This window comes from Capsicum annuum, chromosome 9 (assembly GCF_002878395.1).
Source record: "Capsicum annuum cultivar UCD-10X-F1 chromosome 9, UCD10Xv1.1, whole genome shotgun sequence".
NCBI classification, from domain to species: Eukaryota; Viridiplantae; Streptophyta; class Magnoliopsida; order Solanales; family Solanaceae; genus Capsicum; species Capsicum annuum.
This window is the reverse complement of record NC_061119.1, coordinates 164,476,924-164,491,838: the sequence shown is the minus strand read 5'-3', so window position 1 is coordinate 164,491,838 and position 14,915 is coordinate 164,476,924.

The following is a 14,915-nucleotide window of genomic DNA, read 5'->3' as shown; positions in this document are numbered from 1 at the left end:
ATTTCGGTTGATTATTTGATACTTCTCATAACTCTGGCCGTGCAAGATCCTGACTCTTTCTACACTTTTATTATTATTTAGTCTTGAAGTTCACTCCGGTTAATGGACTTATGTTTTATACTACTTTTATCCAAAGCATAAGTCTGTGCACCTATTATATTTATATGCATATCTCTCCAGTATGGGATAATGGATGATGCTGTATTGATTATATAAAAATTAGGTAAGACCCGATGATATATTTTAGGATTGATGTTATATATATGAGTTTTTATGATTATGATAATACTGATGATATACTCGGCATGCTTGAAGGACAACTATAATGATACGTTATATACCTGACAAGTTCAGAGGATATTGTGTTGATAAATTGATACTCGATAAGGATAGAGGATATTGTGATGATTATATTAATACTCGGCAAGGCTAGAGAATGATGATATTGTTTTTATTATGCGTACATCTATTGATTCAATTTTGGCTAGCCCTAAGTATGGCAACTATATACATGACAAGGCCGGAAGATGATTATGATGATGATTGATGTGATGATGATGGTTATGGTGATGATTCTTATGGTAGTGATGGTTATGATGATGACTTTGTGATATTTATTCTGTACATTGCATTTATTCTTGCATGCTTGCCTGTCACCAATATACGCCTACATCTATCAGCCTATATAGGGGTTTTGCATAGGTATTGGTGATGACTATGCCTTGTGGTGTGTTTTGTATTGATTGAACCTTCTTATCCTAGGGAGATAAGGGTACGTGATAGGGTTGGATAGGTATTTGGTTTTTTGGACTTGTTGATTATTCACATTGATATTTTATTGTTATTATTATTGTTATGATCATTGTTATGGCTAGTTTGTAGTGGAGGGGTTATTTATTCGGTATCGAGATTTGAGGTATGATTCTAGCTCTTCTATATTTCAATGTCATTATTATGCATGATTAATTCATGATTAGACATATGGATTAGAAACCCTGACTATACTAGAACTAGCTCCTGCTATGTTTAAGAGGTCTTGCATTGCTAATCCGATGAGTTAGGCTATACTTCGAGCTGACCATTCTTACATATATATATATATATATACATCTATCTATATGTAGCTAAGGAATTACCTTATATCCCTTCCTTCATTCATTAAGATTATATGCCAATTTCTTAGACTTGTATATTATTATATATCCTTTCTACGTCATTTATTCATATGTTGGCCACAAATACATGACATAATTTTGAGATTCTTGAGTATAGTTGGAATACGATAGTTCATCCTTGATACTTTCTTAGACTTATTATTTTAGTCTCTTGGACATGAAAAGAATAGGTTATCCTTATTATTATTAGCTTTCTTATATAGTTGTTGGATATTTGGGTGTAGTTTTCTAGTCTATTTATATGTTATACATATATGAATTATCTTTTAAACTCAGTGGGCAGTTTCCTACTAAGTACCACATGTTTGGTCCTCATAATATACTTCTACAGCCTGAAGATCATATATAGGTTGTCGTTGTTGTTGTGTGCGTCTTTCAAAGCAACTATGGTTTAGAGACTAGAGTAAGCTCTTGATGTGCGGAGTATTACTTTTCTCCCCCTTATATATTTAACTAGTCTCTATGTTGTATTAGTAGATGAGTTGTATCAGCATAATTCCCTTGGTATTTAATTTTTATGCTCTCCTTGTATTAGAAGCTCTTGTACAGATACCACCAGGATTTAAGACTATTTAATGTATTTGATGTTTTATTACATATATTCCACCTTCTTTCCTTTATCTATTTGGGTAGTCCGTTACTAGCCTTTTTGAACTAAAGGTTTGGCTTGCCTGCTAGTGGGCTATGGTATGCACCATCATGACTTGAAAAATTAGATCGTGAGAAATTGGTATTAAAGCCTAGGTCTACTGATGTATTAGTAAAAGAGCTAAGTATTTTGTAGAATCCTACAGATCGATGCAAAGACGTCTGTAACCTATCTTTGGGATGCTACGGGGACATTCTTAGGAAATTCATTTCTTGAATTCTTGTCATGTGTCCACATTGTTGTGAGCCTCAATAACAATCCTTGACTCTATTTTTTCCCAATTAGAAGATATGAGATGGTCCATAGATGCGGGTGAGACTTCGACACTTGTTTTCAAAACTTTAGCGCAACATTGAACAAGAGAGTTTGGAATGGATATCAAATATCTTCAATGTCAGTAAAAGGATTTGGGGAAAAATCAGGCTCCAATTGAACTCCTGACTACTTTATTTATTTGAGGTTCAACATTGGTGATTATAGTAATATTGAAATTCCCTCATATCTATAGATGAAATTTTAGTCATTAAGCAGTTCTAAGATGTAATTTGGAATTGTTGGTGTTCACCAGGGTTCTTTGATTAGCTTCGGAGTACGAAATTTGGTTTCTTGATTTGGCCAGGCATATTGTATGCTATATCCTTTAGACCATAACTTGGTACATTGATTTGATAGAGGACTAGCCTTACCACTCTATTTGGTGTTAGAGAACTTGATAGCAATTGCGTTTTCCTTCTCTCAGGTTGTTGATTACGGATGGCCATAGAGAGGGTAGGTATTGAAACTTATAGAGGTGGCTACAAAAGGCCATGCCATCAGTATAGTGTTATTGGTATTTTATTTCGGAGCTTGTTTTGGTTTTGGCAAGATGAGACATGGGTTTAGAGAGTAGCCCAAATGGGAGGTAGTTGATCAGATAGAGTTAGCATATATTCCCCACCAGCCTAGGGTCCTTAAGGCAAGCTAGATTGAAGGAAGGATGATCATGGTAGTAGAGAGTGATCTCAGTATCAATTAGCCAGTCATTTGGGATTAGTTTATGTTCTCTCCAGGTTAGGGCTTCAGGATTTTTCTATGACTTTAGATAAATTGGCTACTGGACAAGAGAGTATCCTCGGTGTGGGATTTTTAGTCTTTCAGCTCATTCAAATCAACCTTGTTATGTTGTGGAACCTTCCGTTAAAGATAGTACGCCTGGCACCATAGTTGATGATTTAGTTAATCGGCATGAGTTGGACTTATTTAGATTTATTCTCCCATAGACCCATCAGGCATGTGATGGCATACTTCACCATATTAGGTGTGCCCTTATTTCCCATATTTACCATTTCTTTATGTGTATTAGGGTTTTCATACCAATTTATGATTATATGCCTTGTTGAGTTCATATTATTTATTATTTGTCTTGTTATTGAGTACATGATTATATGACTACTCAGTGATTTATTTCTTTTAGAAGTGGAAGGAGTAGGTCTTTACTAATATTTTCTTCCTATAGGTGAAGCATTTGGGTTCGAGTCCCATTTATCTTGGCATATTTTCCTTATTATGGCCCTTGAGTGGTATATGCTTGCAATGACCCTGCGGGTCATTTTTCATAATTCTACTTATGTTCACCGTTAGAGCTTCTCCATGGCTTCCCAAAGTCATTTATGACTTATTAGGACTGGCAGTTTGGTTATGAGGCAGTTCATTTGTTTTTTAGAGCCAATTCCCTATTTTAAAGTCTCTGTTGGTTTTAAATGGCCATCTAAACATAACATCATTAAAACAAACTCTGATGAAAATTTCATCTACGCTAGTAGCACTAGAATATAAATCTTTGGCTAAGTAGACCTTTGGCTTTGGTCCTAATGCACCCTGAGCTCATTTCAACCAATTATTTAGAAAGTTTGAAAATTAGAAATATAGATATGGGACCCACATTTGGTTGAAACGACCTTGGAAAGAAAATACAACTTTGAGAACACATCCAGAACATCGAAGTTAGTGTAGTTACATAGTTCATTTACATAAATTAAATTCTGAAAGAATCCTGAGGCATTAGCAAAAACTTGGAAAATTCCATATTTCAGCTGCTTTTTTGGTTTTGGGAGGATCTGCGATCATTCCAAGAAGTATTGCAATCACAATTCTAGCTTCTAAGCATAGGGATTAATATTGCACATGGTTGTGCGAGAGCAACACCTAGATACCTTGTTTGGGTATAAAAAGACGCCTTTAGTAGCGTTTTGACCATTTTTCACTCATCCTTGAGAGACAAGAACCCTAAATGAGTATGATAACTCAAAATTAAGTCTTAGGGGTGACTTGGGAGCTTGATGAACCTATATTTTTACAAATATAATTGGATTTAAGTTAAGAATCATTCAAATTCGTGCTTGAATTTCTTGAAAATTTGACAAAGGCCCCAAACTTTTTAAGGCTTGATTTTAGCCCAAACTTAGTTTGGTTTTCACCTATTTTTTAGGGTTTTGATTCCTTGAGCTTAATATCATGTTTAGTTGGTATTGGAAGAAATGTGATTTTTCATGAGTGGGACCCACTTAGGGTTTTTGGTGTCATTTTTGGACCCAAAGCACAATTGTGCAATATGGGTCTCATTATTCTCATATTGATGAGTAGATTACAATTTTTCTAGTGTAATGGCATTTTGGTATTATGAAATAAAGATGGAGGTTTGAGGAATGATTTAAGGATCTGTTGTTCGGTTTTGAGAAAGGATTCTTTCTACTCTTCTCTATAAGATGATGTATGTTACATATTGCGTGTGAATGTGAACGTTAAGTTTCATTATGGGTAGAATAACATGATCCTTATTATTGAAGTTTTGGGAGTAGATGAGGGTTTTTCACCCATAAGGTGAAATGCTTATTGCACTTTTTGAATCCCATTACCTTCTATCTAGATTGAACAAATCCGTAGAATGGATATGCTATGATTCTAGGTTTGGGATATGGTTTAAGCATTGAAAGCAAGGTTAGTATATGTAACCTTATTTAGGATATTGTGGTGATCTTGAACTTTTATTTAGGTAGAGTTTACTTAAATGCTCATGTTTATAGGCGAAATTCCTATCTTACGATTGGTTATGGCTTACTTGACTACTAGAAATTTAACTAGATACCTTCGACATGTTTGGGCTAAAAATTTCCTAAATATGGAAATTGAGGATTAAAAGTGGGTTCCTCAAATCTACCTTAGGCTAACACTTGTGTTAGCCCTTGTGGACTTAGTTTAGGATGTTAGGCATAGTTGAGACTATTGAGCCTTTAAAATATAGTTACATTATGACTTGGTAAATTATGATGAATTTTCCTAGATTATGAATTATGGCTTATAGCTATGCTATGGCATTCCAGACTTGACTTATGATGTGGTCCATTAACATTCTTGATAAAATAGTCATGGACATAGCCATGATATTTTGTCTATAGGGATGAAATTCTTCATGGTCATGATATTTTGCCTGTAGAGGTGGTATTCTTCATAGTTATGATATATCTCCTAGATGTGAGATGCCTTATAGATGCTCTATGCCTCATAGTTATGATTTATGGACTATTTGTATTCCATGTCTCTTAGATATGAGATGCCTTTTTTAATTTTATGCCTCTTATATGTTAGATAATGACAAATATACTTTGTAGCCTATAAATATGTTATGCCTCATAGTTAAGCTATGGCCTAGAGATATGAGATGGCTTATAAATATGACTATTGATATGATTTTTTGGCATGTATGTGGGCCTAAGGTCGTTATTATAATATGGTAATTATTTCAAACACAGTATTGGGCCAAAGGCCATGTTAGGATATTTGTTGGATATCCGAGAAGTGTTTATCCTTGTAAACACTGCGGTTGTAGTTTATGAATATATATATTTATATACACATACCTCTGACATGGGATGGACGAAGATGTTGTATGATTCTTAGGATTTCATTAGTTGAATACTGGTAATGGCATGCATGGATTTTGTACATTCATGTTCAATATATCGATAGATAATGTGTTTTTAATTAAAATATCATCTTCTGACTATTCTTCTGAATTAAGGGCTAAAGCCCACTTTTCATCTTTAGAACAACTTTCTTTACAATAATAACTACCTAACTTAATGGATCACTTATACATAAAAGAAATTAATAATGATGCTTTAAAGATTTGACCAAGACAAATTTCAATATATGATTTAACGCTACTTTTTTCTTTGGTCATGAGGTATTTCAACCCTTTCTAAACTTTTATAATGATTTATTCCTGAAGATCACTCCAGATAATGGATTTATTAACTTACACTTTTTTTAGTTATGGCTTGAGTAAATGCACCTATTATACCTATATTCTCAAATTTTTTTATTGATGGTATATATATGTATTAATGATTATAAAGATATGCTTTTGTTCCTGGCAAGGCTAGAGGATATTATGATGATGATATTGACATGCTAAAGGCTGGAGGATGTTGTGATAATGATATTGATACCTAATAGGATGGAGGATGATTATATTAATATGCCTATGTGTATATCTACTGGTTCAAGTTTGGTTGGCCCTACGTATGGAAATTATACATACATATATATATATATATATATATAAAACTGGCAAGGCCAAACATGCATGTGCATCGCCTATCACTTTTATAAACCTATATCTATTATCTTTTATGGGAGGGTTGCATAGATATAGGTGATGATTATGCCTTGTGATGTGTTGTATATTGATTGAACTTTCAAGAGTTGAGGTATGATTTTAACATTTTTATCTTATAATTATATTATTATACATGACCAGCTGATGACTTGATATATGGATTAGAACCGTGAGTATTCTAGCACTAGCTCCTGCTATGTTAAGAGGTCTTAAAAAGCTAGTTTGATGATTTAGGTTGTACTTCTATTTATTCAGAATGAATATGAATTCCGTAGCCTTGTATACTTACATATATCTTTCTTCCGCTCTTACTTTGTATATTTGATAGTGATATATGGTATAATATTGTGATCCCTAAGTATGGAAGGAATAAAATAGTGTATTCATATTATTTCTTTAGGCTTATTATGTTAGTCTCTTGTACATGAGTAGGATAGTTTCTCCGTATTATCTCATTGGCTATCTTATGTGGTTGCTAGAATTTTGGGTGTAGTTTTCCATTCTGTTTATATGTCATATATATCTTCTTTATCTTTGGATCTTAGTCAGTAGTTTCATATTGAGTACCATATATTAGTACTCAAACTACACTTTCATAGCCTAAAAATCATAAGTATAGCTTATCACTATTGATGTGTGTGCTATGCGGAGCAGCAATGGTTTAGAGACTTAGATTGAGCTACTGTTATTTGGAGTAGTACTTATTTTTCTCTTATGAACTAGACTAGTCTTTATGTTGTATTCAAAGATAAGTTGTATCAGTGTATTCATTTATATTTTACTTTGAAATTTTGTTATGTAGAAGCTCTTGTATTGATACCACCAGGTTCAGGTACTATATTATGTATTTGATATATTATTACATCTCTTCTGTATTCTTTTTTGTATCTCTTGGAGTAGTTCATTACTAGCTATTTCAAATTAAGGGTTTGGCTTGACTACTAGTGGGTTATAGTAGGCGTCATCACGACCTGAGTATTTGGGGTGTTACAAATTGGTATTCAAGCCTAAGTTTCACTGGTGTATTAGTACAAGAGCTAAGTGTTTAGCATAGTCCTGTGGATCAGTGCGGAGACGTCTATAAGCTAACTTCAGGAGGCTATAATGACATCTTCCAAAATTCACTTCTTGACACCTTATTGTGTGTCCACATTTCTATAAACCTTAAACATATTCTTAGACTCTATTTTGTACCCAAATCACTAATACAAAATGGTCGATAGATATGAATGAAACTTTAACACATATTGTTAGAGCTTCAGGCAAAATCAGACAAGAGATTCATGGATGAATATTGATGATCGTCAGTGTTAGCCAAAGGTTTTGAGGCCAGCTTAAGCTCCAATAAAGCTCATTACTACTTTAGCCCTTGGATGTTCAACATTGGGGATTCAAGTCATGTTTCAGATCCCTCCAATCATAGATGACATTCGATTCATCAAGTAGTTCTCCAATAAGAGTTGGGTCTATTGGTGTTCATCAGGGTTCTTTACCAATTTTGAGTATGAGATTAGATTTCTCGAGTGGGCCATGCATTTTACTATGAGCAGGTCAAGGTACATAGAGCTATTAAAGGACTAGTATTTTTACTTTATTTAGTGTCAGAGCACTTGATAGCAGCTGGGTCTTTCTTCTCTCAGGTTGTTGGTAATTAAAATTCCATAGAGAGATTATGTATTGAGATTTATAAAGGTGGCACAAGAGGTCATGCCCTTGGTATTGTGTCATTAGTATTTTATTTAGAAGTGAAGATCCTTTCGATAAGAGTATAGCTTCACTTGTAGCCTTACAGTTTTGTGCAAGTAGTATTTTAGACTATGAGTGGTTCTGAGACTAGTCATGATGATCATAGCGAGCAGAGTCCCTATCAGATATTGTGTAGTTTTTGGTATGGTTCTTCAGGCCGTGTTGGCCATTTTGAATTATGAGGGGTAGTATCTTAAAGTATTCCAGAAGCTTGTTTTAGTTATGGAGAGATCAGTTACATGTTTAGAAAATATCCCCCAACATAGGATTTTTAGTTTATTATCTTATTTAGATCAACCTCGTGGTGTTGTGGCACTTTTAATTAGATATAATGTGCTCGATACCTCAGCTAATGAATTAGTCAGTCGGTTTGAGTTTGGACCTATTCAAATTTGTTGTATGTTATATCTATTAGGAATGTGGTTGCAGATTTCACTGTTATTGGTGTGCTTTTATTTTTGTGTATTTACCTTTTTCATTATGTGCATTAGGGTCTTCATACCCACTGATGATTATATGCCTTGATGAGTTCATATTGATTATTGTGTGCCTTGTTATTGAATTAATGATTATATGATTACCTCTATGATTTATTTCTTTTAGTAGTGGATGGAGTAGATTTGTATTGATATTTTCTCCCTCTGGGTGTAGCTTTTGGGTTCGAGTCGTATTTATCTTTGCACATTAGCCTTATTGTGGCCCTTTGATTGGTACTGACTATTGAGGTTCATTTTGGTATCACCTATTCATTATAATGATGTTGATATTGCTATTGTTATTGCTGTCATTGTTGTTGTAATGATGTTATTACTTTGTGTAATTGATCCTCGTTGGGTAGTTGTATTGACTAGTGTTATCTAGTTAGAATTTCATTTCTTTGCAATTCCCATTTAGTGACTTGAGTAGCTATAGCCCAATTTAATGATTTTTTTTCAAATAGTAAGGCGAGGTTGATTGTTTTCCCTCTTTGTTAACTATGTTAGATTGATTCAGGAATATATTATGATATCGAAGGTAATTTGAACTTCTATAGTTTTGGTAGTTCTAGAGTTTGCAATTTATCTATATTTCTCATTCTTGAGTTTGAGACTATTACATTTGCTTCATGTGTGCAAAGGTTTTCACTTTGTCTATCCCTTCCTTTATATCCTATTTTTAAGCTTGATCAATTTTGTATCCATCCTTCTTTGTGTCTATTTCATTGCCCGATAGTGATTTTTATATTAGCATTGAGATGTCGTAGGTTCATCTCTCATATTTTTTGGGTTTGTCCCCTAGTAATGGTTTGCCTTGTTATTGGTGTAGAAATTGGATCCTCCTTTACTATCGTGATGTGGTTTCGTCTAAAGTGGAGTTGGAAAGTTAAAGATAGGGGGCCTTTTCTATGATCCCTTCTTGAGTTGGCAAGAACAAATTTTTTTATCTAGAGTTGTTAGGTCCATTTTTGTGTAGTGGCCTTGACCTGTGCATTAGTGATGATATTAGTATTTCTTCATTGTCTATATAATTCATGGATTGATGGAGTGATGATTGTTCAATTTGTGTGGATTTAGGAAATTCCTATTTCAGAGTTTGTTCGGTCTGAGTTGGCTTGCTGGAGTGTTTCCCTTTAATGATTAGAGACTATGTGCAGAGATAGAGTGTTAGACTGGTTAGTTTTCATCTTAAGTTTCATTTCTTCAAGTTGCTAGAGTTTTGCCATTACTACTATGGTTTGTGGCCTTCATGAGTTCTTAAGAATGCTTTGGTAGTTCATGACCTCCAGCAGATATATAGTAGATTTCCTATGTTTTCAGCTGGTGATGTATACTCTATTAGAATTTTTTCTTCAGTTATGTTTTGATTTTAGCTTGGCATGATATGGTACTGATATGTCTGATACAAATGATGTAGTCATTATGAGTAATTGACCTTGTGTTGGATTTGTTGGCTCAATTTCAGATTTGATGCCTTGGAATGGAGATTTGGAATTTATGATAGATTTGGAGTATTAATGCTTACCCATTTTCAGGTTTGGTTTGGGTAGACGAGATTGAGCGATTCAACCTTGATGTTGAGATTTCGTCTTAGAGATTTAGAGCTTGAGTGCATCCTTCACTGTAGAATTGTCTCCATTCGGATATCATTTATAGGTCGGTTGAGCCTACTTCATGGTTACCTATTCGTTCTTCTCGACTTAACTGGGACTTGTGTTGATAAGTTCTCAAATGATTGCCCATGGACCCAGAATTTATTCTTTCAACTTTGACCTCAAGTTTTTCAACTTCTTTTAGAATTTTAGATGGCTTACACAATAAGAGTTGTGTTATTAAGTTGGTTTTTTCTCGTTCATTCTCGGTTGATGAGACATCATGGAGTGGATCGTTCAGTGATTAGTAGTTATACCTTGATCTTCTTGATTTCAATCTTGGTAGTCATCTAGTCTAGTTGTATCATTGGCATAGATAATATTTATTGATTATCTCCATTTGTGTGCCCAAATAGAACCTTATGAGTTTATTCTCATAGTTGCAGCATGGACATTCAGTGGATCAACTTCAGTTCTTTGAGTTCTCTGTGATAAGATTGCATGGATAAGAATCAAGTGATTTTCCTCTAGTTTAGAATAGAGAGAAAGTGTGGAATGGTAAAAGAAGGTTATATTTTTATTTGGAGTCGGTTGTGTGACTCATGCCTTGATTTGATTTTTGATTGGATAAGCCTTTGATTGATTTGTGTGGGTATCGAGATGGTACAAGTGTGTTATGGTTCAGATTTGCATACATCAGCGTTTTTCTGTTCTATTGGAGGCCAGTTGTTGGTTGAAGTTTAGTTTTAACTGTTTGGAAGTGAAGTGAGAGAGTTGGTTGAAAAATGGATACTTGTGGCAGAATCCCTTTGAAATATTCTCTCTTCATAGATGTTATCTAGGAAGTCATGCTTGGAGCATGCGGGCCTAGTACCTAATTCTTTTGAGCTTTTGAGATCTTTCCATGCATTGACTTTTGGGGACAAAAGTCCATTTAGTAGTGAATATTGTAATGACCCTGTAGGTCATTTTTCATATATCCGCTTATTTTTTTACATTAGAGCTTCTTCATAGATGCCCCAATTCATTTATGACTTGCTGGAACTGATAGTTCAGTTACCAGTCAGTTTGTTTAGTTTTTAGAGCAAGTTTCTTCTTTGAAGTCTTCACTGGTTTCAAATGGAACTCGGCAAAACATTAGTAAAACTATCTCGAATGAAAATTCCAAATGCACCAGTAGCTCTAGAATATCAATTTTAGGCTGGGTAGACCTTTGGCTTGGGTTACAATGCACCTGAGATTATTTTGACCTTTTAGTCAAAAAGTTGGAAAATTAGAAATATAGGTGTGGGACTCATACTTGGTCAAAACGGCCTTAAATGGAAAATATGACATTGCCAACACGTTCCAAACACCAAATTTAATATGTGCACGTAGTTTATTTGCATAAATTGAATTCAAACTGAATCCCACAGCCTTAGCAGAAACTTGGAAAAATTCCAAGTTTCAGCTGGTTTTCTGGTGCTGCAGAGGATACTTCCATCATACCAAGTAGTATTGCAATCATAATACTTTCTTATGAGCCCAGGGATTGTCATTGTACAACTTGTTGTACGATAGCAACTCCTCGATACCTTGTATTGGTATAAAAGAACCTCTTAGGCCATATTTTGACCATTTTTCACTCATTTTTGAGAGCCAAGAACCCTAAATGAGTATGATAACTCAAAATTGAGCCTTGGGGTTGACTTGGGAACATGATTAACATATATTTTTCTGAATATCATAGGATTTAAGGTATGAATCCTTCAAATTCATGCTTAAATTTCTTGAAAATTTGACCAAAGTCCCAAATCCTTTAAGGCTTGATTTTAGCCCAAACTTAGCTTGGGTTTCAGCTATTATTGAGGGTTTTGATTTATTGAGCTTGATATCATGTTGGGTTGGTCTCATAAATGTGATTTTGCATGAGTGGGACCAACCTGGGGTTTATGGTGTCATTTTTGGACCTAAAGCACAATAGTGTAATATTGGTCTCATTATTCTCATATTGATGAGTAGATTATGATTTTGCTAGTGTGATAGCATTTTGGGATTGTTAAATGAAGATGGATGTTTGGGGAATGATTTCATAATTTGTAGTTCGTGTTTGAGGTAGGCTTCTTTCTACTTTTTTCGATAAGATGATGCATGATATATATTGCATGTGAATCTGAATGTTAAGTTTGATTATGGGTATAATGACTTAATCTTGATTATTAAAGTTTGTGGATTAGATGAGGGCTTTTGACTCATAAGGTGAAATGCTTATTGCAGTTTTAGAATCCTATTGCTTTCTCTCTGGATTGAAGTAATCCATAGAATGGATATTCTATGATTCTAGGATTGGGATATGGTTTAAGCAGTGGAAACATGGTTAGTATATGTAACATTATTAGGGCTATTGTGGTGATCTTAAAATGTTATTTTAGGTTGAGTTCACATTATTGCTCATGTTGCTAGGTGGAATTCCTATCTTAGGATTGGTTATGGCTTACTTGACATCTAGAAATTTAACTAGATACCTTAGCCTTGTTTGGGGTATAAATTGCCTAAATATCAAAATTGAGGTTTAGAAGTGGGTTCCTCAAATCCACCTTAGACTAAGAGTTGTGTTAGCACTTGCAGACTTAGTTGAAGATGTTAGGTATAGTAGAGACTACTGAGCCATTAGAATAAGGTTATTTTGTGACTTGGTAAATTATGATGAATTTTCTCAGATTATGATTTATGGATTTTAGCTATGTAGTGGCATTATGGACTTGACATATGATGTGGTCTAGTGATATGTTTGATAAAATAGGCATAGACCTAGTGATGATATTTGGTCTATAGAGATCATATTCCTCATAGATATGATATTTGTCCTGTAAAGTTGATATTCCTCATAGTTATGATATATCTCCTAGATGTGAGATGCCTTATAGATGTGATATACCTCCTAGTTATAATTTATGGCCTAGTGATATACTATATCTCTTAGATATAAGATGCCTTATTTATATTATGCCTCATAGATGTGAGATGATTACAAATATTCTTTGAGGCCTATAAATGTGTTTACCTCAAAGTTCAGCTATGGATTAGAGATACGAGACAACTTATAAATATTATTATCAATATGAGTTCTAGATACGTACGTGGGCCTAAGGTTGTGATTATGATGTAATTATTTCGACAAAGTATTAGGCCAAAGGTTGTGTTAGAATATTAGTTGGATATCTATGAAGTGTTTATCCTTGTAAAGGATACAATTGTAGTTTTTGAATATATATATATATATATATATATATATATATAAACACACACACATGGACACATATATCACTCTGATATGGGATGGGGGAATGTGATTCTAGAAGATATGATTCTAGTGAAAGTATGATCTTATGACTATTCTTTCTAATTAAGGGTTGAAGCCCACTTTTCATCTTAAAAATAACTTTCTTTCCCATAATAACTGCCTTACTTAATGGATAATTGATATATAAAAGAAAATAACAATGATGCTTTAAAGATTTGACCAAGTTAGATTTTGGTCTATCTTGTGATGCTACTATTTACTCCGATCATGAGATATTACAACCCTTTTCACACATTTATAATGATTTATTCCCGAAGATCACTTCTGGTAATGGATTTACGGACTTACACTCTTTTAATCTACAGCTTGAGTCTTTGCAACTAATATACCTATATGCTAAGATTTTAGTATTAATGGTATATATATGTATTGATGATTATGATTATATGCTTTTATACATGGCAATGTCCGAGGATATTGCCATATTGATATTAATACCCGACAAGACTGAAGAATGTTGTGATGATGATTTTGATACCTGTGAGGCTGGAGGATGATAACATCTATATGCCTATTGCACATTTACCACTTCGAGTGTGGCTAGCCCTACATATGGAAATTATATTGAAATATATATATATATATATATATATATATAGATATATAGATATATACACATATATTCGAAAAGGCCACAAGATGATTATGATGATGGTGGTGGTTATGACAATGATGGTTATGATGATGATATTATGATATTATGGATTCGTTTGTATTCATTCATGCATGTGCATCTCATATCACCAATATGCGCCTATATCTATCAGCTCATATAGGAGGGCTACATAGATATGGGTGATGATTATGCCTTGTGGTGTGTTGTATGTTGATTAAACCTTCTGAGCCTAAGGTAGTGGGGGTATGTGATAGTCTAGGTCAATTATTATCTTTTTGGGCTAGCCGATTACTTTTATTGTTATTCACATTGTTATTCTCATTCTAATTATCATTATTATGATCATTGTTATGGCTAGTTTATGAAAGATTGGGCATTGATTTTTTTTCGAGACGATGTATGATTCAAACCTATTTTATCTTATGATTATTTTATTATACATGACCATCTGATGACTTGAGATATAGATTCGAACTCTGAGCATTGTAGCACTAGCTTCTGTTATGGTTAAGAGGTTTTAAATAACTAGTTTGATGATTTAGGCTATACTTAGAGTAGACCTTTATATATATATATATATATATACTTAGTTATATGTTTCTATGGTAATACGACATATCCCTTCCTTCCATTTATTTAGATTGTATATGCATTACTTAGC